The sequence below is a fragment of the Petromyzon marinus genome, chromosome 62 (assembly GCF_048934315.1).
Source record: "Petromyzon marinus isolate PM22_M1 ecotype Great Lakes invasive population chromosome 62, UKy_Petmar_22M1.pri1.0, whole genome shotgun sequence".
Lineage (NCBI taxonomy): Eukaryota > Metazoa > Chordata > Hyperoartia > Petromyzontiformes > Petromyzontidae > Petromyzon > Petromyzon marinus.
In genome coordinates, this window is record NC_133728.1 from 6,780,575 (window position 1) to 6,806,176 (window position 25,602).

At 48.4% G+C, this 25,602-nt stretch overlaps 1 long non-coding RNA gene across 11 annotated transcripts; it reads left to right on the forward strand.

Annotated features, from left to right (window-relative positions):
- Nucleotides 1-12,815: 12,815 nt before the first annotated feature.
- On the forward strand, nt 12,816-18,384 carry LOC142906262 (uncharacterized). 11 transcript variants are annotated; one of them, XR_012930112.1, is made up of 3 exons: nt 12,816-16,906; nt 17,067-17,977; nt 18,234-18,384. It is a non-coding gene; the product is annotated as an uncharacterized LOC142906262 (long non-coding RNA). The 11 variants fall into 11 exon arrangements; XR_012930105.1 differs by lacking the exon at nt 18,234-18,384 and having other exon boundaries at nt 17,067-17,858; nt 17,891-18,208; XR_012930102.1 differs by lacking the exon at nt 18,234-18,384 and having other exon boundaries at nt 17,067-17,538; nt 17,603-18,208.
- The last annotated feature ends 7,218 nt before the right edge of the window (nt 18,385-25,602 follow it).

A 25,602-nucleotide genomic window follows, 5' to 3' on the forward strand; every position in this document is an offset into this window, starting at 1 on the left:
TCTCTCTCATCACCATCATCACGGTGGCTACGAGATGTTGACTACCTCGCCTGGTACGCAGGAGGTCGTGGGTTCGATCCCGACCCTAACAACGCCTGCTGTATGTATGGAGTCTGCGTTTCTTTCTCTCATCATTATCACGGTGGCTTGGAGATGTTGACTATCTCGCCTGGTATACAGGAGGTCGTGGGTTCGATCCCGATCCTGACTATGCCTGCTGTATATTTTGAGTTTGAGTATCTCTCTGCCTGTGGTCACATGGATTTGTCTCCCCTGTACATTAATAATCGACATCGCGCGTTTAGAGTAGATGTCTGCTTGTAAATGTCCACGTGATGGTGACGATGAGCCACGCACACGTACGTACACGCACGCACGCACTCTCACACACACTCTCACACACACACACTCTCACACACGCGCACTCTCACACACTCTCACACACACGCACTCTCACTCACACACGCGCACTCTCACACACACGCACTCTCACACACTCTCACACACACGCACTCTCACTCACACACACGCACTCTCACACACACACACGCACTCACACGCACTCTCACACACACAACAACAACAGCCATTCGCCACTAAGTGGCGGTGACGTCACCACGATGCTTGTGCCAGGCCATATGCACCTTGAGGCCACGTGAAGTGTCGAGCGCCCGCTGTCAGGAGGTCACGGGGCATACCCAAGTGCCACGGGTCGACTGACTAAGATGACTGAGATGACTGGCTGATGCACCACCTGTGCCCCCTACTGTGCCAACCTGCTGTGCTTTAGCCACCCGGCGCTCCACTCATTGTTGTGAGCGTCGCTCCTCCACCCTCCGTTGTTGTTGGAGGGCAACTGCCTCCAACTGCCCAGTAGCAGCGTCCTTCACGAGCCTCTTCCGCCACAGAGGCCGATCTTGACCACCGCTGGTACCGGTCATCGGCAAGTCCACTCAGCTCCACGTCCTCCTGTACCACATCACTCCATCTCTTCTCTAGCCCGTGCCGCGCCCGTTTAGCCCCCTCGATCCGGCCGAACAAAAGCTGTTTCGGCATGCGGTGGCTGGGCATGCGGGCGACGTGACCCAGCCAGCGCAGCCACGACCTCCTGTATGCCAGGCGAGGGAGCTAACATCTCGCCACAGATACATTAGGAACACACTGGAGCTACGCACTTTGAAATCAACAAAAAATTTAAAGCTCATTTCTTTCTAACTGCTTTTTTTTTTTCCCGTGTTCAGTTTGTCGTCCTTCCCCCGGCACCTTCGATTAGCACGGTTGGCTATGTACGGTGCGAAAGAAGTTCAGTCTGCACACACACACACATTCTGAACTAAACATGTTCATCTCACAAGGTGTAAGGCCCCAGTGAGTTGTGTAGCTCTTTTTTCAGAAGCGACCTGGACCACCACAAATGATTTTCTCAACGAAGTGGCTTATAATAGGGGGGGCCTTTATCCCCATTTTACTTACCCTTTCCGGCAATAAAACAGCCGGGTTAAGATGTTCAAACACCAAACGGACTCCTTTTTCAAGAAAGAAAAGCCGTCTCTTGTGTGGACCAATCAGTTTCCAAGACAATGCACATAATATCAGAGCACGTGTTGTTTTCATGTTGAACCACAGGTGAATGCGCGTGGTCATTGCGGGCATGAATCCTTGAAGGAAAAATTCTGTTTGGTTGTTTTAACATCTCAGCGCAGAAAACGTAAAGCCTCTCGTTACGAAGTGGCTTATCGTCGCGTGGAGATTTCCTGCCGCTCAATCAATGTGGAGAGAGGAAAAACCGGAGGGCCGGAGAAGAATCCACGCAGCCACGGGGGAGAGAGAGAGAGAGAGATCTGAGCTACCCGTCGGAGGCCGTTTGACTGTGGGAAGGGCTGCGTGCAGATGCAGCACTTGTCGTAGTTATAGAAAAAGAGAGAGAGTGAGAGCGAGCGAGAGAGCGACATGGAGTAGGAGAAGAGAGGGGGTAGAGAGAGAGAGGGGGGGGGGCAGAGAGGGGGGTAGAGAGAGAGAGAGAGAGGGAAAGGGGTAAGGAGAGCAGTACGAGAAATATTTTGTTAAATCTTTCATTTAAAAAGGGAGGAGGAGGGGGTGGGGGGGGGGTTTACGTAAAGCAAAGCATTAAAAAAAACCGAAATGATGAACGGAGCAAAGTGCCGACTACACCGAGCAACTTCTCGTTTCCTGTGATCGTCAAAAAAAAAAGAGAGAGAGACGCGCACGACGCCAAATACACCCGCACCACGGTCGGGATCCGTGACGTCTGTGAAAAGGAGCTCTATGGCTCGTCGGATTCCTCCAGTATGCGCGGGTATTCCCGAACCCACGATCGCGCACGGTGGCGAGGTAGCTAACATCTCGCAACCGAGGGGCGTCGCGGCGATAGCGATATCATGAACCCGCCCCCCTTCCGAGCCCACACTCCGACGGACGGACCGACGGACGGACGAGCAGGCACACGACGGGCAGGCACACGACGGGCAGACCGAGAGGCGGACGGGAGTTTCACGCGTTGGCGCTTCCAGCCTTGGTCGCAGAGCACTACACTACTATACACTACATTATACACTACACTATACACACTACACTATACACACTATGCTACTATACACTACACTATACACACTACACTACTATACACTACATTATACACTACACTATACACACTACACTACTATACACTACACTATACACTACACTACTATACACTACACTACTATACACTACACTACTATACACTACACTATACACACTACACTATACACTACACTATTCACACTACACTATTATACACTACACTATTCACACTACACTACTATACACTACACTATACACTACTATACACTACACTATACACTACACTATACACTACACTACTATACACTGCACTATACACACTACACTATACACTGCACTATACACACTACACTATTATACACTACACTATTCACACTACACTACTATACACTACACTATACACTACTATACACTACACTATACACTACACTATACACTACACTACTATACACTGCACTATACACACTACACTACTATACACTACACTATTCACACTACACTATTATACACTACACTATACACTACAATACACTACACTATACACACTACACTATACACTACACTATACACTACTATACACTACACTATACACTACTATACACTACACTATACACTACACTATGTACGTTAACTTATTTCGCACCACCATACGTAGCCAACCGCGCTCATCAGAGGTCCGGGGGGGGCGGGGGGGGGGGGGGGTTAGGAGGTTTTCAAACTAAACACAACCACAAAATGTGAGTGTGTCTATTTGGACGACGACGACGATGATGATGTTGATTTAAAAGTGCTCAGCTCCCAACGGCTTTCCGAAAATCGGAAGGGAACAACGTTCCAGACGGCCCGCGGAAGCTCCTCCTCCATCTCCTCCACCTCCGCCCCCCCCTCCTCCTTCGTTTAAAAATAAATAAATTAATGCAAACCGACACACCTGATGACGACCGTTTGTGTTATGGTCGAAACGTCGTGAGAATTTTTATTTTTTTATATATATTTTATTATTTGATTGTTTCCCTTCAACGTGACTTTACCGAAAGAGCTAAGAATAAGTAAGGACTTGTTAGTACGTAAGGACTTGTTAGTAAGTAAGGAGTTACTAAAGAGTTGTTAGTGAGTAAGGAGTTGTTAGTAAGTAAGGAGTTGTTAGTAAGCAAGGAGTCGTTAGTAAGTAAGGAGTTGTTAGTAAGGAGTTCTTTGTAGGTAAGGAGTTGTTAGTAAGTAAGGAGTTGTTAGTAAGTAAGGAGTTGTTAGTAAGTAAGGAGTTAGTAAGTAAGGAGTTGTTAGTAAGTAAGGAGTTGTTACTAAGGAGTTGTTAGTAAGTAAGGAGTTGTTAGTAAGGAGTTGTTACTAAGGAGTTGTTAGTAAGTAAGGAGTTGTTAGTAAGTAAGGAGTTGTTAGTAAGTAAGTAGTTAGTTGGAAGTTGTTAGTAAGTAAGGAGTTGTTAGTAAGTAAGGAGTTGTTAGTAAGTAAGGAGTTGTTTCTCAGGAGTTGTTAGTAAGTAAGGAGTTGTTAGTAAGTAAGGAGTTGTTGCTAAGGAGTTGTTAGTAAGTAAGGAGTTGTTAGTAAGTAAGGAGTTGTTAGTAAGTATGGAGTTGTTAGTAAGGAGTTGTTAGTAAGTAAGGAGTTGTTAGTAAGGAGTTGTTAGTAAGTAAGGAGTTGTTACTAAGGAGTTGTTAGTAAGTAAGGTGTTGTTAGTAAGTAAGGAGTTGTTAGTAAGTGAGGAGTTGTTAGTAAGTAGTTGTTAGTAAGTAAGGAGTTGTTAGTAAGTAAGGAGTTGTTAGTAAGTAAGGAGTTGTTACTAAAGAGTTGTTAGTAAGTAAGGTGTTGTTAGTAAGTAAGGAGTTGTTAGTAAGTGAGGAGTTGTTAGTAAGGAGTTGTTAGTGAGTAAGGACTTGTTAGTAAGTAAGGAGTTGTTAGTAAGTAAGGAGTTGTTAGTAAGTAAGTAGTTAGTTGGAAGTTGTTAGTAAGTAAGGAGTTGTTAGTAAGTAAGGAGTTGTTACTCAGGAGTTGTTAGTAAGTAAGGAGTTGTTAGTTAATAAGGAGTTGTTGCTAAGGAGTTGTTAGTAAGTAAGGAGTTGTTAGTAAGTAAGGAGTTGTTAGTAAGTAAGGAGTTGTTAGTAAGTAAGGAGTTGTTACTAAGGAGTTGTTAGTAAGTAAGGACTTGTTAGTAAGTAAGGAGTTGTTAGTAAGTAAGGAGTTGTTAGTAAGTAAGTAGTTAGTTGGAAGTTGTTAGTAAGTAAGGAGTTGTTAGTAAGTAAGGAGTTGTTAGTAAGGAGTTGTTAGTAAGTAAGGAGTTGTTAGTAAGTAAGGTGTTGTTAGTATGTAACGAGTTGATAGTAAGTAAGGTGTTAGTAAGTAAGGAGTTGTTAGTAAGTAAGTAGTTAGTTGGAAGTTGTTAGTAAGTAAGGAGTTGTTAGTAAGTAAGGAGTTGTTAGTAAGTAAGGAGTTGTTAGTAAGGAGTTGTTAGTAAGTAAGGAGTTGTTAGTAAGTAAGGTGTTGTTAGTAAGTAACGAGTTGATAGTAAGTAAGGTGTTGTTAGTAAGTAAGTAGTTAGTTGGAAGTTGTTAGTAAGTAAGGTGTTGTTAGTAAGTAAGGAGTTGTTAGTAAGTAAGTAGTTAGTTGGAAGTTGTTAGTAAGTAAGGTGTTGTTAGTAAGTAAGGAGTTGTTAGTAAGTAAGTAGTTAGTTGGAAGTTGTTAGTAAGTAAGTAGTTGTTAGTAAGTAAGGAGTTGTTAGTAAGTAAGTAGTTAGTTGGAAGTTGTTGGTAAGTAAGGAGTTGTTAGTAAGGAGTTGTTAGTAAGTAAGTAGTTAGTTGGAAGTTGTTAGTAAGTAAGGAGTTGTTAGTAAGGAGTTGTTAGTAAGTAAGGAGTTGTTAGTAAGTAAGGTGTTGTTAGTAAGTAACGAGTTGATAGTAAGTAAGGTGTTGTTAGTAAGTAAGTAGTTAGTTGGAAGTTGTTAGTAAGTAAGGTGTTGTTAGTAAGTAAGGAGTTGTTAGTAAGTAAGTAGTAAGTTGGAAGTTGTTAGTAAGTAAGGTGTTGTTAGTAAGTAAGGAGTTGTTAGTAAGTAAGTAGTTAGTTGGAAGTTGTTAGTAAGTAAGGTGTTGTTAGTAAGTAAGGAGTTGTTAGTAAGTAAGTAGTTAGTTGGAAGTTGTTGGTAAGTAAGGAGTTGTTAGTAAGGAGTTGTTAGTAAGTAAGTAGTTAGTTGGAAGTTGTTAGTAAGTAAGGAGTTGTTAGTAAGTAAGGAGTTGTTAGTGAGTAAGGAGTTGTTAGTAAGTAAGGAGTTGTTAGTAAGGAGTTGTTAGTAAGTAAGGAGTTGTTAGTAAGTAAGGTGTTGTTAGTAAGTAACGAGTTGATAGTAAGTAAGGAGTTGTTAGTAAGTAAGGAGTTGTTAGTAAGTAAGGTGTTGTTAGTAAGTAAGGAGTTGTTAGTAAGTAAGTAGTTAGTTGGAAGTCGTTAGTAAGTAAGGAGTTGTTAGTAAGTAAGGAGTTGTTAGTAAGTAAGTAGTTAGTTGGAAGTTGTTAGTAAGTAAGGAGTGTTAGTAAGTAAGGAGTTGTTAGTAAGTAAGGAGTTGTTAGTGATCGGCACCGCGCTAGCTGAAGGTGTTGATGCCTTCAGGGAAGTCCGTGGACTCTGTAGACGCAACCGCGCACAATTCTGTGAGTCGCTCACAACCGCTTTGCCGTTACTTATTGACAATTATGGACTCGGACTATTGTCCTATCATCTCGTAGAGTCCCTGGCCACGTAATAATAATAATAAAATGCTACACGGTGCCAGTGGGGGTCGCAAAATGCCGATTTATTACTAACAAACCCCAATGATCCGATCGAAATTATGGATTTCGATCGGATCACTGTGGGCGGGGGGGGGGGGGGGCACGTGCCACCCCCCACCCTCCCCCCCGCCAGTGGGAAGAAGAGCGTTCCAGACGGCCGCGCGGGAGCAGGGGGCGGGGGTGGGGGGGCGCTCCCGCGCGTCTCTGTCCGGAGAGTTCCAGCACCAAAAAATAACGAAAAGGCCCCCCCCAAAAAAAATTTCTTCGATGGGCGATTTAAAAAAGTCGCGGGTCCGCGTGTCGTCAATAGAACAGACACCCCCCCCTGCCCCCCCCTGCCCCCCCCTGCCCCCCCCCACGGAAGCGTTCTATTTAATTCTGTGCCGTGCGTGTCGTCGTTGTTGTGAACAGGGCTTGCCGTGTGGCTCATCGGCCCGGCGAAGTACAGGGAATGCTGGGAAATGATTGTCGACTCCTTTCAGGACCCCACCATCAACAGGTAGCAGCCCCTGCTCGCCATCAGCACTTGCCCCGACGGTCTGTTGAGGCTACACACGGGGGGGGGGGGGGGGATCTTTGCCTTTGTGTCGGCCGTGGTCGTGCTGGCCGCCCGTTCACTGGGTGCTACTCGCCATCAGCACTTGCCCCAGCGGTTTGTCGAGGTTACACGGGGGACCTTTGTCTTCGCGACGGACGTGTTGCCGGCCACCCGCCCCGCTCACGTACAACGCCGGTGACGCGGATACCTGAACCAGTCCTGCGACCTCCCCTAGGTCGGCTCGGCCTCAAATGAGTTCCTCGGCGCGGTGCGTAGTAGTAGTAGTAGTAAACGTCGCACCAGGGGAAGACAAAGGCGGCCGGGCGTGGTGCTGGCCAGCCACCGCCTCGTGTGCCGTGCCGGCCTTCACAGGTGCTGCTAGCTAACAGCACTTGCCCCTACAGTCTGTCGAGGTTATACCGGGGGGGGTATGGGGACCTTTGTCTGTGTGTGTGTGCGTGGCCTTGCAGGCACGTGGTGTACAGTCTGTGGGACCTCTGCCTGGAGCTCCTCTACCCAGAGATGTCCGAGCCGGAGTTCCACAGGAAGCTGCTACGTGACATCTGCTGAAGGGGGCAAGCGAACGGTGGGGGGGGGCAGGTGGGGAGGTGGGTAGGTGGGGGGTAGGTGGGGGGTAGGTGGGGGGTAGGTGGGGTAGGTGGGGAGATGTTCAGGTGGGGGTAGGTGGGGCAGGTGGGGTAGGTGGGGGTAGGTGGGGGTAGGTGGGGAGATGGGCAGGTGGGGGGTAGGTGGAGTAGGTGGGGAGATGGGTAGGTGGGGGGTAGGTGGGGAGATGGGTAGGTGGGGGTAGGTGGGGAGATGGGTAGGTGGGGGGTAGGTGGGGAGATGGGTAGGTGGGGGGTAGGTGGGGAGATGGGTAGGTGGGGGCAGGTGGGGGTAGGTGGGGGTAGGTGGGGGCAGGTGGGGGTAGGTGGGGGTAGGTGGGGGCAGATCGGGTAGGTGGGGGTACGTGGGGAGGTGTGAAAACCACAGCAAGAAAAAAGTGGCGGTGTTTTTTTTCTTAACGTTAGCACCACGGAGAGCGATTTGCCAGTTTGTTTCAGATGGACGAGTCCATCTATGTTCGGGTCTTAATTGATTGTTCACGCTTACGGTGGCTTTCAGACCGCATCCATTATTTTTCGTCTCCCCCCTCCTCTTTTCCGAACATAGATGGACTCATATTCTTAGTTCTTTCGGTAAAGTCACGTTGAAGGGAAACAACAAAATAATAAAATATATATAAAACAATAAAAATTCTCACGACGTTTCGACCATAACACAAACGGTCATTTTCAGGTGTGTTGGTTTATAAATGCACCGTTTAAAAATAAATTTATGCAAACCAACACACCTGAAGACGACCGTTTGTGTTATGGTCGAAACGTCGTGAGAATTTTTATTGTTTTATATATTTTATTATTTTGTTGTTTCCCTTCAACGTGACTTTACCGAAAGAACTAAGAATATGAATTACTGCAGTTACGAAAGCTTTAAATCAAAATAGATGGACTCGTCCATCTGAACAAACTGTCAAATCGCTCTCCGTGGTGCTAACGTTAAGAAGAAAAAAAACGCCACTTTTTTCAAATTTTCCTGCTGTGGTTTTTCACACCTGATGATGATCGCTTGTGTTGCAGTCGAAACGTCGTGAGAATTTTATTTTTACATATTTTTCTTATTTTATTGTTTCCCTTCTGACGTGGCGGTGACTTTACCGAATACACCAACAATATGAATACCTGCAGTCACGAAAGCTTTAAATCAAAATTCAAACACAAGTGAAGTTAAATAAAAACCGTTGAAAATAAAGGTCTGTGTTTTTTTTTGTTCCGCAAAGGCTAACTAGTTTGCTAGTGGCAAAACGAATACGAGATTATCACCCGGGATGTTTAATGTTCGTTTACCGCACACACAGACACACACAGACACCATCTCCTTCTCCCTGTCATCCACACCTCCATCATCACCACCACCACCACCACCCAGCACAGAAAAAAAACCGCACAATAATCACACTTTTGTCAGCAGTAACTTGGAATAAAAAAATCACAGACGACACCGCCGTCATCATCATCAGCATCATCGTCATCGTCAACTTTTGTGAGCGAAGTAATGACAATCACTGTCCCTCCCCCTCTCTCTCCCCTCCTTCTTATGCTTCAGATGGTACGGTCCGAGCGCTGGGGCCCGCCGGATGGAGCATTCCATTTTTGTTTGCGACTTCAGAGGGGGTGGGGTGGGGGGGGGAGGTTTGATTCAATCTTGACCTGACTGCAAGAAATTCATTTTCTTTGGGTCTTTCTCTGAAGTCACGTAGATAGGTTTGGTTCGGTATAACATTCCTTGGAGGCGGGGGGGGGGTGGGTGGACGACATCCCGTTAAAATTGAAGTTTAAAGTATAAAAAATATATATATATATAACAAGAGGCGCCACCGGTTCGTTTTAAAAAAAGAATACGTGCAATCGGGTTTGCGTGTTGTGCTGAATTTAAGTAAGTCGTTGTTTTCGTTTTAGCCGTGCAAGTGTGCAATAGTTTCGTCGTTCCGTCCACCACCCTACAACCCCCCCCCACTCCGCTTGAGACGCGGAGACTTTTTAGCTGATCAAGTCCGCGACACTTTGGTTATGTTTTTAAATCGTGGCGTGCTCTGATCGGTCGGTCCCTATTTATGGGGTTGATTTGTTTTTGTTTAGCCCTCTCTCTCCCCTTCTCTCTCTCCTCTCTCTCTCTCCCCCCTCTCTCTCCCCTCTCACTCCCCCCTCTCTCTCTCTCCCCTCTCTCTCCCTCTCTCTCTCTCCCCTCTCTCTCCCCTTCTCTCTCTCTCTCCCCTCTCTTTCTCCTCTCTCTCTCCCCCCCTCTCTCTCCCCTCTCACTCCCCCCTCTCTCTACTTTCTCTCCCCTCTCTCTACTTTCTCTCCCCTCTCACTCCCCCCTCTCTCCCCTCTCTCCCCCCTCTCTCCCCTCTCTCCCCCCCTCTCTCCCCTCTCTCTCCCCCCTCTCTCTCCCCTCTCACTCCCCCCTCTCTCTCCCTCTCTCTCCCCTCTCACTCCCCCCTCTCTCTCCCCTCTCTCTCTCTCCCCTCTGTCTCCCCTCTCTCTACTTTCTCTCCCCTCTCACTCCCCCGCTCTCTCCCCTCTCACTCCCCCCTCTCTCTCCCCTCTCACTCCCCCCCCTCTCTCTCTCCCCTCTCTCTATACTTTCTCTCCCATCTCCTTTCTCTCTCGCTCTCCTCCCCCCTCCCTCTCTCCTCTTTCTCCCCTCTTTCTCCTCCCTCTCTCCCCTCCTCCATCTCCACTTCCTCTCCCCTCCCTCTCCCCTCCCTCTCTCTCCCCCCTCTCTCCTCCATCTCTACTTTCCTCTCCCCTCTCTCTCCTTTCTCTCTTTTTTTTCTCTCTCGCTCTCATCCCCCCCTCCCCCTCTCTCTCTCCCCCCTCTTCCCCCCCCCTCCCCCGCAACGGTGCCAATCTTTTAAACGTGAAATCGGTTTTCACGCAAGAAGTGCATTCATTCCTACCCTGCGTGCATGCACGGCCAGTGGCTCACTTATTCTTCTTTGTTGCTGGGCGCTTTTTTTATTTTCAGATTATTATTTTTTTTTGGTCGAGATAATATCTCTCTCTCTCTCTCTCATTTTCTCTCAAATTTTTTTTGTTAGTTTAGCGTTGTGTTTTTCTCTCCCTCTCTCGCTCTCTCTCTCGCTCGCTCGCTCGCTCTCTCTCCCCTTTCAGCGTCCTCCCTCGCAGCTCTATCGAAGGGGGGGACGCGCCAGAGAAGGCGGTGCCTGAATGCGGCACTTGGACATTGCAAAGTGTACATAATTTTTAAAACGTGCGCGTGTGTGCGTGTCCCCCCGGCGAACACGAGTTTCGATTCCCGCTCGCGGCCACAAAAAGCCGCCCGATTTAAATCTTGACACCGCTCGTGGGCCTCCCCTAGGTCGACTCGGCCGCAAATGAGTTGCCTGGTGCGGGCGCGGGGGAGACAAAGGCGGCCGGGCGTGGTGTTGGACACCCACCCCCCCCCCCCCCTCGTGTGCCACAGTGCAGGCCTTCATAGCGTGCTGCTGCTGCTCGCTAACAGCACTTGCCCTGACAGTCTGTCGAGGCTATACGGGGGATCTTTGTTTGTGTGGGGAGCGGTGGCTCAGCGGTTAGCACGCCACGCTCTCAACCCCAAGTCGATTCCCACTCACCGCCACCGCCACCACCAACAACGCCACCACCAACAAACACCGCCACCACCAACGCCACCACCAACAACGCCACCACCAACAACACCACCACCAACAAACATCGCCAACACCAACGCCACCACCAACAACGCCACCACCAACAAACATCGCCAACACCAACGCCACCAACACCACCACCAACGCCACCAACATCACCACCAACACCGCCACCACCGCCAACACCGCCACCACCGCCGGTGTAGCGGCTGCCTCCCCCTAGGTCGGCTCAGCCTCAACATGAGTAACCCTAGTGGCCTCGTGCAAAAGTGGATGCCTGTGCGTGAACATCGCCACTTGGGGAGGTGATGGTAATGATGGTGATGGTGATGATGGTGGTAGTGATGGTGGTGATGATGATGGTGGTGATGATGGTAATGATGATGATGGTGGTGGTGATGATGGTGGTGATGGTGGTGTGATGGTGGTAGTGATGATGATGGTGGTGATGGTGGTAATGATGATGATGGTGGTAGTGATGGTGGTGATGATGATTGTGGTGGTGGTGGTGATGATGATGATGGTGGTGATGGTGGTAATAGTGATGATGATGGTGGTGGTGGTGATGGTGGTGGTGACGGTGATGATGATGGTGGTGGTGACGGTGATGATGGTGGTGATGGTGAAAGTGATGGTGGTGATGATTGTGGCAGTGGTGATTATGGTGATGGTGGTAATGATGATGATGGTGGTGGTGGTGATGGTGGTAATGATGATGATGATGGTGGTGGTGGTGGTGATGATGGTGGTGATGATGATGGTGGTGGTGGAGGTGGTGATGATGGTGATGATGGTGGTGGTGGGTTGGGGTGGTAGTGGGTGGTGGTGGTAGTGGGTGGTGGTGGTGGTGGTGGTGGTAGTGGGTGGTAGTGGTAGTGGGTGGGTGGGGAGGGAGCTTTTGTCTTTGTTGTGGCTGTCTGTGAGCAGAGCGACGTGGTGCGTTCACCGCCCAGGCACGAGAACACAAACACAACACAAATAATACAAACAACACAAACACAAACACAACAACACAACACAAACACAACACAAACACAACAACACAAACGTGGCCCTCTCGTCTCTCTTGTCGTGCCGTCATTAAAAGTTGTTGCTTGGAACCAGAACGGTGGAAATTCATTTGGGTTGCTTTGTGAACTCACCCCCCCACACCACACCCACCCACCTCCACCCACCTCCACCCATAAACACACCTCCACCCACCCACCTCCACCCATAAACACCCCCCCACCTCCACCCACCCACCTCCACCCACCTCCACCCATAAACATTCCCCCACCTCCACCCACCTCCACGCATAAACACCCCCCCACCTCCACCCATAAACACTCCCCCACCTCCACCCACCCACCTCCACCCAGCCACCTCCACCCATAAACACTCCCCCACCTCCACCCACCTCCACCCATAAACACCCCCCCACCTCCACCCACCTCCACCCAGCCACCTCCACCTACCCACCCACCTTCACCCACCATCAACCTCCCTACCATCCCCCCCCCACCATGGCATACGGCACCACCTACAGTGAGGGAAACAAGTAATTGATCCCCTGCTGATTTTGTACGTTTGCCCACTGACAAAGAAATGATCAGTCTATAATTTTAATGGTAGGTTTATTTGAACAGTGGGAGACAGAACAACAAAAAAATCCAGAAAAACGCATGTCAAAAATGTTATAAATTGATTTGCATTTTTATGAGGGAAATAAGTATTTGACCCCCTCTCAATCAGAAAGATTTCTGGCTCCCAGGTGTCTTTTATACAGGTAACGAGCTGAGATTAGGAGCACACTCTTAAAGGGAGTGCTCCTGATCTCAGCTTGTTACCTGTATGAAAGACACCTGTCCACAGAAGCAATCAATCAATCAGATTCCAAACTCTCCACCATTGACAAGACCAAAGAGCTCTCCAAGGATGTCAGGGACAAGATTGTAGACCTACACAAGGCTGGAATGGGCTACAAGACCATTGCCAAGCAGCTTGGTGAGAAGGTGACAACAGTTGGTGCGATTATTCGCAAATGGAAGAAACACAAAACAACTGTCAATCTCCCTCGGCCTGGGGCTCCATGCAAGATCTCACCTCGTGGAGTTGCAATGATCATGAGAACGGTGAGGAATCAGCCCAGAACTACACGGGAGGATATTGTCATTGATCTCAAGCCAGCTGGGACCATAGTCACCAGGAAAACAATTGGTAACACTACGCCGTGAAGGACTGAAATCCTGCAGCGCCCGCAAGGTCCCCCTGCTCTAGAAAGCACATATACATGCCCGTCTGAAGTTTGCCAATGAACATCTGAATGATTCAGAGGACAACTGGGTGCAAGTGTTGTGGTCAGATGAGACCAAAATGGAGCTCTTTGGCATCAATCAACTCGCCGTGTTTGGAGGAGGAGGAATGCTGCCTATGACCCCAAGAACACCATCCCCACCGTCAAACATGGAGGTGGAAACATTATGCTTTGGGGGTGTTTTTCTGCTAAGGGGACAGGACAACTTCACCGCATCAAAGGGACGATGGACGGGGCTATGTACCGTAAAATCTTGGGTGAGAACCTCCTTCCCTCAGCCAGGGCATTGAAAATGGGTCGTGGATGGGTATTCCAGCATGACAATGACCCAAAACACACGGCCAAGGCAACAAAGGAGTGGCTCAAGAAGAAGCACATTAAGGTCCTGGAGTGGCCTAGCCAGTCTCCAGACCTTAATCCCATAGAAAATATGTGGAGGGAGCTGAAGGTTCGAGTTGCCAAACGTCAGCCTCGAAACCTTAATGACTTGGAGAAGATCTGCAAAGAGGAGTGGGACAAAATCCCTCATGAGATGTGTGCAAACCTGGTGGCCAACTACAAGACACGTCTGACCTCTGTGATTGCCAACAAGGGTTTTGCCACCAAGTACTAAGTCATGTTTTGCAGAGGGGTCAAATACTTATTTCCCTCATTAAAATGCAAATCAATTTATAACATTTTTGACATGCGTTTTTCTGGATTTTGTTGATGTTGTTCTGTCTCTCGCTGTTCAAATAAACCTACCATTAAAATTATAGACTGATCATTTCTCTGTCAGTGGGCAAACGTACAAAATCAGCAGGGGATCAAATGCTTTTTTTCCCTCACTGTATGCTCTACCCCCACCCCCACCACGCCACCTCGCCCCATTTTACCGGCCCTGCGCTGCGCCCGTTGTTGTGATCGTCGCTCTCCTCCCTCCCCCCCGTTGCTGCTGGAGAGCGACTACCTCCTTGGGTGTCTTGGCGCCTTGTGGGGCAAGGAAAATGTTCAAAAGCCACGAGCCAACCTTGACCCTAACTTTTACCCTTACCCCATACTAATGACCCAATTTACAGGGTAATTACTGGGGCACTACTAGACACGAGCAAGGTTTGTAACAGGTAAATGCTAGGTAGAGCGCCTTATTCGTGTAAGAAGACTTTCGACGATTAAAATTTTAAATGGAGGCCACGGACTGCGTCACGGAGCTTTTAGCGAGCGGTAAACAAGGCAGTAGGTAAACAAGGTTGTGGGTAAACAAGGTAGTATGTAAACAGGGTAGTAGGTAAACAGGGTAGTAGGTAAACAGGGTAGTAGGTAAACAAGGTAGTAGGTAAACAGGGTAGTAGGTAAACAAGGTAGTAGGTAAACAAGGTAGTAGGTAAACAGGGTAGTAGGTAAACAGGGTAGTAGGTAAACAGGGTAGTAGGTAAACAAGGTAGTAGGTAAACAGGGTAGTAGGTAAACAAGGTAGTAGATAAACAAGGTAGTAGGTAAACAGGGTAGTAGGTAAACAAGGTAGTAGGTAAACAGGGTAGTAGGTAAACAAGGTAGTTGGTAAACAAGGTAGTAGGTAAACAAGGTAGTAGGTAAACAGGGTAGTAGGTAAACAGGGTAGTAGGTAAACAGGGTAGTAGGTAAACAAGGTAGTAGGTAAACAAGGTTGTAGGTAAACAGGGTAGTAGGTAAACAGGGTAGTAGGTAAACAGGGTAGTAGGTAAACAAGGTAGTGGGTAAACAGGGTAGTGGGTAAACAAGGTAGTAGGTAAACAAGGTAGTAAGTAAACAAGGTAGTAGGGTAGTAGGTAAACAGGGTAGTAGGTAAACAAGGTAGTAGGTAAACAATTTAGTAGGTAAACAAGGTAGTGGGTAAACAATGTAGTAGGTAAACAGGGTAGTAGGTAAACAGGGTAGTAGGTAAACAAGGTAGTGGGTAAACAGGGTAGTGGGTAAACAAGGTAGTAGGTAAACAAGGTAGTAAGTAAACAAGGTAGTAGGGTAGTAGGTAAACAGGGTAGTAGGTAAACAAGGTAGTAGGTAAACAATTTAGTAGGTAAACAAGGTAGTGGGTAAACAGGGTAGTAGGTAAACAAGGTAGTAGGTAAACAGGGTAGTAGGTAAACAAGGTTGTAGGTAAACAGGGTAGTAGGTAAACAAGGTAGTAGGTAAACAGGATAGTAGGTAAACAAGGAAGTAGGTAAACAGGGTAGTAGGTAAGCAAGGTAGTTGGTAAACAGGGCAGTTGGTAAACAAGGTAGTAGGTAAACAAGGTAGTAGGTAAACAGGGTAGTAGGTAAACAGGGTAGGTGGTAAACAGGGCAGTTGGTAAACAAGGTAGTAGGTAAACAAGGTAGTAGGTAAACAGGGTAGTAGGTAAACAGGGTAGTGGGTAAACAAGGTAGTAGGTAAACAGGGTAGTAGGTAAACAAGGTAGTAGGTAAACAGGGTAGTAGGTAAACAGGGTAGTAGGTAAACAAGGTAGTAGGGTAGTAGGTAAACAAGGTAGTAGGTAAACAAGGTAGTAAGTAAACAAGGTAGTAGGTAAACAAGGTAGTAAGTAAACAAGGTAGTAGGTAAACAAGGTTGTAGGTAAACAAGGTAGTAGGTAAACAAGGTTGTAGGTAAACAAGATAGTTGGTAAACAAGGTAGTAGGTAAACAAGGTAGTTGGTAAACAGGGTAGTTGGTAAACAATGTGGTTGGTAAACAAGGTAGTAAGTAAACAGGGTAGTAGGTAAACAAGGTAGTAGGTAAACAGGGTAGTAGGTAAACAAGGTAGTGGGTAAACAAGGTAGTAGGTAAACAAGGTTGTAGGTAAACAAGGTAGTAGGTAAACAAGGTTGTAGGTAAACAAGGTAGTAGGTAAACATGTAGTTGGTAAACAGGGTAGTTGGTAAACAATGTAGTTGGTAAACAAGGTAGTAGGTAAACAGGGTCGTAGGTAAACAAGGTTGTAGGTAAACAAGGTAGTATGTAAACAAGGTAGTAGGTAAACATGGTAGTAGGTAAACAGGGTAGTAGGTAAACAAGGTAGTAGGTAAACAGGGTAGTAGGTAAACAAGGTAGTAGATAAACAGGGTAGTAGGTAAACAAGGTAGTAGGTAAACAGGGTAGTAGGTAAACAAGGTAGTAGGTAAACAAGGTAGTAGGTAAACAAGGTAGTTGGTAAACAAGGTAGTAGGTAAACAGGGTAGTATGTAAACAAGGTAGTAGGGAAACAAGGTAGTAGGTAAACAAGGTAGTAGGTGAACAAGGTAGTTGGTAAACAAGGTAGTTGGTAATCAAGGTTGTAGGTAAACAAGCTTGTAGGTAAACAGGGTAGTAGGTAAACAGGGTAGTAGGTAAACAGGGTAGTAGGTAAACAAGGTAGTAGGTAAACAGGGTAGTAGGTAAACAGGGTAGTAGGTAAACAGGGTAGTGGGTAAACAAGGTAGTGGGTAAACAGGGTAGTAGGTAAACAGGGTAGTAGGTAAACAAGGTAGTAGGTAAACAAGGTAGTAGGTAAACAAGGTAGTAAGTAAACAAGGTATTAGGTAAACAAGGTAGTAAGTAAACAAGATAGTTGGTAAACAAGGTAGTAGGTAAACAAGGTAGTTGGTAAACAGGGTAGTTGGTAAACAATGTGGTTGGTAAACAAGGTAGTAAGTAAACAGGGTAGTAGGTAAACAAGGTAGTAGGTAAACAGGGTAGTAGGTAAACAAGGTAGTAGGTAAACAAGGTAGTGGGTAAACAAGGTAGTAGGTAAACAAGGTTGTAGGTAAACAAGGTAGTAGGTAAACAAGGTTGTAGGTAAACAAGGTAGTAGGTAAACATGTAGTTGGTAAACAGGGTAGTTGGTAAACAATGTAGTTGGTAAACAAGGTAGTAGGTAAACAAGGTAGTAGGTAAGCAGGGTAGTAGGTAAACAAGGTAGGAGGTAAACAAGGTACTAGGTAAACAGGGTCGTAGGTAAACAAGGTTGTAGGTAAACAAGGTAGTACGTAAACAAGGTAGTAGGTAAACAGGGTAGTAGGTAAACAGGGTAGTAGGTAAACAAGGTAGTAGGTAAACAGGGTAGTAGGTAAACAAGGTAGTAGATAAACAGGGTAGTAGGTAAACAAGGTAGTAGGTAAACAGGGTAGTAGGTAAACAAGGTAGTAGGTAAACAATGTTGTAGGTAAACAGGGTAGTAGGTAAACAAGGTAGTTGGTAAACAAGGTAGTAGGTAAACAAGGTAGTAGGTAAACAAGGTAGTAGGTAAACAAGGTACTAGGTAAACAGGGTAGTAGGTAAACAGGATAGTAGGTAAACAAGGTAGTAAATAAACAAGGTAGTAGGTAAACAGGGTAGAAGGTAAACAAGGTAGTAGGTAAACAGGGTAGTATGTAAACAAGGTAGTGAGTAAACAAGGTAGTAGGTAAACAGGGTAGTAGGTAAACAAGTTAGTAGGTAAACAAGGTAGTAGGTAAACAGGGTAGTAGGTAAACAAGGTAGTGAGTAAACAAGGTAGTAGGTAAACAAGGTAGTAGGTAAACAGGGTAGTAGGTAAACAGGGTAGTAGGTAAACAAGGTAGTAGGTAAACAAGGTAGTAGGTAAACAAGGTAGTAGGTAAACAGGGTAGTAGGTAAACAAGGTAGTTGGTAAACAAGGTAGTAGGTAAACAAGGTAGTAGGTAAACAGGGTAGTAGGTAAACAAAGTAGTAGGTAAACAGGGTAGTAGGTAAACAGGGTAGTAGGTAAACAAGTTAGTATGTAAACAAGGTAGTAGGTAAACAAGGTAGTAGATAAACAGGGTAGTAGATAAACAGGGTAGTGGGTAAACAGGGTAGTAGATAAACAGGATAGTAGGTAAACAGGGTAGTAGGTAAACAAGGTAGTAGGTAAACAAGGTAGTAGGTAAACAAGGTAGTGGGTAAAGAATATACTGGGTAAACAGGGTAGTAGGTAAACAAAGTAGTTGGTAAACAAGGTAGTAGGTAAACAAAGTAGTAGGTAAACAGGGTAGTCGGTAAACAGGGTAGTGGGTAAACAAGGTAGTGGGTAAATTTTGATTTAAAGCTTATATATAAAACAATACAAATTCTCACGACGTTTCGACCATAACACAGACGGTCGTCATCAGGTGTGAAAAGCACTTTTACCCGGTAAACAGGGTAAATTACCTTGCTGAGGCCGACTGTGGGGTGAAACGATGGGGGGGGGGGGGGGGGGTGTCTCTCGTTCCTGCCTTCCACCTCTGGCCCAAGACGTCTTGGCCCAAGACTTGGCCCAAGACGTCTTGGCCCAAGACGTCTTGGGCCAGCAGAGTCGAGGCCAAGACGTCTTGGGCCAGCAGAGACGAGGCCAAGGGGCTCGGCAACATTTGGAAGATGACGAAGATGAAGAAACATTTTTTAATAGGAATAGGTTTTACCCTTTTAACTGGCACAAAAACTGACACCTTTATTCAAGGCATCATGTTTGCAATAACCACAACACAAGCAGTCAAAATGCAAACAAAAAAGACAACTCTGATAATAAAGGTGTCAGTTTTTGTGCCAGTTAAAAGGGTAAAACTTATTCCTATATCTTGTTTCTGGCAAAGGAGGTCTCATAAAAAATATTCGAGAGACGCTTCATCATCAACAAGAACAACAACAACAAACGGCCGCCGTTCGCCACTAAGTGGCGGCGACCTCACCACGGCGCCTGTGCCAGGCTACGTGCACTTGCCTCGCGACAGGTTTAAGGCTATACGGGGGCGGGAGGCACCTTTGTCTGTCGTGTATGAATTTTTTTTGTTTGGTGCGAGTTGGAGAGCGGTGGTGCAGCGGTTAGCGCGCTGCGCTACGAAATACCCCCCACAACAACAACAACAACCACCACCACCAACACCACCACCACCACAAAGTGACGTACTCATCTGCACCTCTCCCGGGAGACTCGACGAGGTCGACCCGGCCTCGAAATGACATCGCCACTCGGGGAGACAAAGACGGCCGGGCGCTTGTACCGAACAGCCTGCTAAGGCTGCACGGGCCTTTATTTGTGTGTGTGTGTGTGCATAGGAGGCCTGTAATGAGTGCTCGCAATAAGAGCACTTGCCCCAGCAGCCTGTGGAGCCTATGACGTGGAGGATGGATCTTTGTCTTTATTTGTGTGTGTGTGTGTGTTTATATATCTTGGGGAGCGGTAGTGTAGCGGTCAGCACTACGCTGCGCTATGAACACGGCGACCCGGGTTCGATTCCCGCTCACGGCCAACACCCAGTGACGATTATCTGAACCGGTCCTGGACCTCAACCAAGGTCGACTCAGCCTCAAATGAGTAACCTGGTGTAGCGGTGTGTATTAAACATCGTCACTGGGGAGACAAAGGCGGTCGGGCGTGGTGCTGGCCACCCACCCCCTCGTGTACCGTTCTGGCTTTCATAGGTGCTCGCTAACAGCACTTGCCCCTACAGTCTGTTAAGGCTTTACGGGAGATCTTTGTCTTTGTGGAGCTGATTGGACTTGCCGATGACCGGTACCAGCGGTGTCAAGATCGGCCTCTGTGGAGGAGGAGGCTCGTGAAGGACGCTACTGGGCAGTTGGAGGCAGTCGCCCTCACACAACAACGGAGGGCAGAGGAGCGAAGCTCACAACAACGAGTGGAGCGCTGGGCGACTAAAACACAGTAGGGGGCACAGGTGGGGCATCGGCCAATCATCTCAGTCAGTCGGCCCATGGAACCTTGGTTTGTCCCGTTGACCTCCTGCCAGCGGGCGTTCGACACTTCACGTGGCGTTAACGTGCACATAGCCTGGCACAAGCGTCGTGGTGACGTCACCGCCACCCACCGATCCACTCACCCACCCACTCACCCACGCACTCATTCACCCGCGCAACCCAACTCACCCACCCATCAACTCGCTCTTTCACTAACTCACCCACCCACTCACCCACCCACTCACTCTTTCACTAACTCACCCACCCATCCATTCGCTCTTTCAATAACTCACCCACCCATCCACTCGCTCTTTCCCTAACTCACCCACCCATCCACTCGCTCTTTCACTAACTCACCCACCCATCCACTCGCTCTTTCACTAACTCACCCACCCATCCACTCGCTCTTTCACTAACTCACCCACCCATCCACTCGCTCTTTCACGAACTCACCCACCCACCCACTCGCTCTTTCACTAACTCACCCACCCATCCACTCGCTCTTTCACTAACTCACCCACCCACCCACTCGCTCTTTCACTAACTCACCCACCCACTATCCTATCCACTCGCTCTTTCACTAACTCACCCACCCACTCACCCATCCACTCGCTCTTTCACTAACTCACCCACCCACTCACCCACCCACTCGCTCTTTCACTAACTCACTCACCCATCCACTCGCTCTTTCACAAACTCACCCACTCATCCACTCGCTCTTTCACGAACTCACCCACCCACCCACTCGCTCTTTCACTAACTCACCCACCCATCCACTCGCTCTTTCACCAACTCACCCACCCACTCACCCACCCACTCGCTCTTTCACTAACCCGCTCACCCACCCACTCGCTCTTTCACTAACTCACCCACCCATCCACTCGCTCTTTCACTAACTTACCCACCCACTCACTCGCTCTTTCAATAACTCACCCACCCATCCACTCGCTCTTTCACTAACTCACCCATCCACTCGCTCTTTCACGAACGAACTCACCCACCCACTCGCTCTTTCACTAACTCACCCACCCATCCACTCGCTCTTTCACTAACTCACCCATCCACTCGCTCTTTCACTAACCCACCCACCCACTCGCTCTTTCACTAACTCACCCACTCATCCACTCGCTCTTTCACTAACTCACCCACCCACCCACTCGCTCTTTCACTAACTCACCCACCCACCCGCTCTTTCACGAACTCACCCACCCATCCACTCGCTATTTCACTAACTCACCCACCCACCCACTCGCTCTTTCACTAACTCACCCACACACCAACCCGCTCTTTCACGAACTCACCCACCCATCCACTCGCTCTTTCACTAACTCACCCACCCACCCACTCGCTCTTTCACTAACTCACCCACCCACTATCCTATCCACTCGCTCTTTCACTAACTCACCCACCCACTCACCCATCCACTCGCTCTTTCACTAACTCACCCACCCACTCACCCACCCACTCGCTCTTTCACTAACTCACTCACCCATCCACTCGCTCTTTCACAAACTCACCCACTCATCCACTCGCTCTTTCACGAACTCACCCACCCACCCACTCGCTCTTTCACTAACTCACCCACCCATCCACTCGCTCTTTCACCAACTCACCCACCCACTCACCCACCCACTCGCTCTTTCACTAACCCACTCACCCACCCACTCGCTCTTTCACTAACTCACCCACCCATCCACTCGCTCTTTCACTAACTTACCCACCCACTCACTCGCTCTTTCAATAACTCACCCACCCATCCACTCGCTCTTTCACTAACTCACCCATCCACTCGCTCTTTCACGAACTCACTCACCCACCCACTCGCTCTTTCACTAACTCACCCACCCATCCACTCGCTCTTTCACTAACCCACCCATCCACTCGCTCTTTCACTAACTCACCCACCCATCCACTCGCTCTTTCACTAACTCACCCACCCATCCACTCGCTCTTTCACGAACTCACCCACCCACCCACTCGCTCTTTCACTAACTCACCCACCCACCAACCCGCTCTTTCACGAACTCACCCACCCATCCACTCGCTATTTCACTAACTCACCCACCCACCCACTCGCTCTTTCACTAACTCACCCACACACCAACCCGCTCTTTCACGAACTCACCCACCCATCCACTCGCTCTTTCACTAACTCACCCACCCACCCACTCGCTCTTTCACTAACTCACCCACCCACTATCCTATCCACTCGCTCTTTCACTAACTCACCCACCCACTCACCCATCCACTCGCTCTTTCACTAACTCACCCACCCACTCACCCACCCACTCGCTCTTTCACTAACTCACTCACCCATCCACTCGCTCTTTCACAAACTCACCCACTCATCCACTCGCTCTTTCACGAACTCACCCACCCACCCACTCGCTCTTTCACTAACTCACCCACCCATCCACTCGCTCTTTCACCAACTCACCCACCCACTCACCCACCCACTCGCTCTTTCACTAACCCACTCACCCACCCACTCGCTCTTTCACTAACTCACCCACCCATCCACTCGCTCTTTCACTAACTTACCCACCCACTCACTCGCTCTTTCAATAACTCACCCACCCATCCACTCGCTCTTTCACTAACTCACCCATCCACTCGCTCTTTCACGAACGAACTCACCCACCCACTCGCTCTTTCACTAACTCACCCACCCATCCACTCGCTCTTTCACTAACTCACCCATCCACTCGCTCTTTCACTAACCCACCCACCCACTCGCTCTTTCACTAACTCACCCACTCATCCACTCGCTCTTTCACTAACTCACCCACCCACCCACTCGCTCTTTCACTAACTCACCCACCCACCCGCTCTTTCACGAACTCACCCACCCATCCACTCGCTATTTCACTAACTCACCCACCCACCCACTCGCTCTTTCACTAACTCACCCACACACCAACCCGCTCTTTCACGAACTCACCCACCCATCCACTCGCTCTTTCACTAACTCACCCACCCACCCACTCGCTCTTTCACTAACTCACCCACCCACTATCCTATCCACTCGCTCTTTCACTAACTCACCCACCCACTCACCCATCCACTCGCTCTTTCACTAACTCACCCACTCATCCACTCGCTCTTTCACGAACTCACCCACCCACCCACTCGCTCTTTCACTAACTCACTCACCCATCCACTCGCTCTTTCACAAACTCACCCACTCATCCACTCGCTCTTTCACGAACTCACCCACCCACCCACTCGCTCTTTCACTAACTCACCCACCCATCCACTCGCTCTTTCACCAACTCACCCACCCACTCACCCACCCACTCGCTCTTTCACTAACCCACTCACCCACCCACTCGCTCTTTCACTAACTCACCCACCCATCCACTCGCTCTTTCACGAACTCACTCACCCACCCACTCGCTCTTTCACTAACTCACCCACCCATCCACTCGCTCTTTCACTAACCCACCCACCCACTCGCTCTTTCACTAACTCACCCATTCATCCACTCGCTCTTTCACTAACACACCCACCCACCCACTCGTCTCTTTCACTAACTCACCCAACCCACCCACCCGCTCTTTCACCACCTCACCCACCCACCCTCCCACTCATCCACCCACCCACTCTTTTGGATTTCGACGCAAAAACGAAATGTGGACGCGTCATCGCCTCCATCGGATTTCTGCGCTGGCAGATGCGGTCAACCCACCCGGCGGCCCTCTGGTACGTGATGAATGACTGCACATCAGGCGGCATTTGACAAACTCCATCTCCGTAACTTTCTTTTTTTAACTTTCAAAGCTGCCCAACATCAAACATCACAAAGTGACATTGCCTAGGTCACGCACGACTTCATGTATATTTATCGCCAAACTTCACCAGTGGCAGCATGCATAAATTTTTAACCGATTTTTTTGCATTTTGCTTTCATATTTCACTTTCCACCCGCACCCCCCCCCCCCCACGTCTAGTTCAGCTCCCGTCAGCTCTGGAGGAGTGGTAGCGGTGGTGCAGTGGTTAGGGGGCGCTTCAGTGGCTAGGAGATGTTAACTACCTCGCCTGGTACGCAGGAGATCGTGGGTTCGATCCCGACCCTGACGCCCGCTGCTGTATATTTGGAGTATGCGTGTCTCTCATCATCATCATCACGGTGGCTATGAGATGTTAACTACCTCGCCTGGTGCGCAGGAGGTCGTGGGTTCGATGCCGACCCCCTGACGCCCGCTGCTGTATATTTGGAGTTTGCGTGTCTCTCTCTCTCATCATCATCATCACGGTGGCTAGGAGATGTTAACTACTTCGCTTGGTGCGCAGGAGGTCGTGGGTTCGATGCCGACCCCCTGACGCCCGCTGCTGTATATTTGGAGTTTGCGTGTCTCTCTCCCACATCATTATCATCATCACGGTGGCTCAGAGATGTTAACTACCTCGCCTGGTATGCAGGAGGTCGTGGGTTCGATCCCGACCCTGACGCCCGCTGCTGCTGTATATTTGGAGTTTGCGTGTCTCTCTTTCCCCGTGGTCGCGTGGATTTTTCTCCGGGTAATCTTTTTTCATATTTCCCTCCAACATGTAGAATCAACATCACGCTTTTAAAATAATTTGGCCGCCGCTCTCAATGCCGACACGATCATCATGATGATGAAGCCACTTGGTTGAGCTATCATTTGTGGCGAGGTCGTTTCTTCAAAGAGCTACGTATCTCAGCGGGCCTCACCTGCTGAAGTTGAACGTTCAGTTCAGTGTGTAGTTTGGTGAGTAGTTTCGTCATTTGGCGCACGCTACGAGACCGGCGAAGAGCCGAGTTCGATTCTCGCTCACGGCCACCACTACCACCACCACCAATACCAGTGACGATTATCTGAACTGGCCGTGCGCTTCCCCCCCCCCCTAGGTCGACTCAGCCTGAAAATGAGTACCTGCTGCGATGCGCAGTAAACATCACCACTGGGTAGACAGAGGCCGGTCGCGCTGTGGTGCTGGCCACCCAACTCCCCCGCGTGCCGTTGCCGATTTCGTAAACGCCGCTGCTGCTTCTACTCGCGAAGAGCACTTGCCCCAAATAGTCTGTTAAGGCTACACGGGGGATCTTTGGTTTGTGGGGGTGATGGGGGTTGGGCTGAGCTCACCTCACCCCCGATGCCGCATTTTAAACGCTTATAAGTCGCAACAACAACAACAACAAAAAAAACGTAGTAATTTCACGCGTAGCTCTTTTGTTCACGACCAATCTCATGATTCGTAAATTTTAGGGTTCAGATCGTGCCCCGGGTGGTGGTGGTGGTGGCGGTGGTGGTGGTGGTGCTAAGAAACCCATTAGCAACATCAGCAAAAACGAACGCTCTGAACTCGCGAATTAAAAAAAAACAGAAGTGATATAGTCATCCTCTCAGCCGACAAAGGCAACGCTACTGTAATTATGGATAAAGATTCGTACAGCAACAAAATCCAGAACCTACTCAACGATGGAAGTTACTCAGAAATTAAAAATGACCCTACTAATAGCCTAACTATAAAAACCAACAAGATCATCACAAGTTCGACCTCCCTAA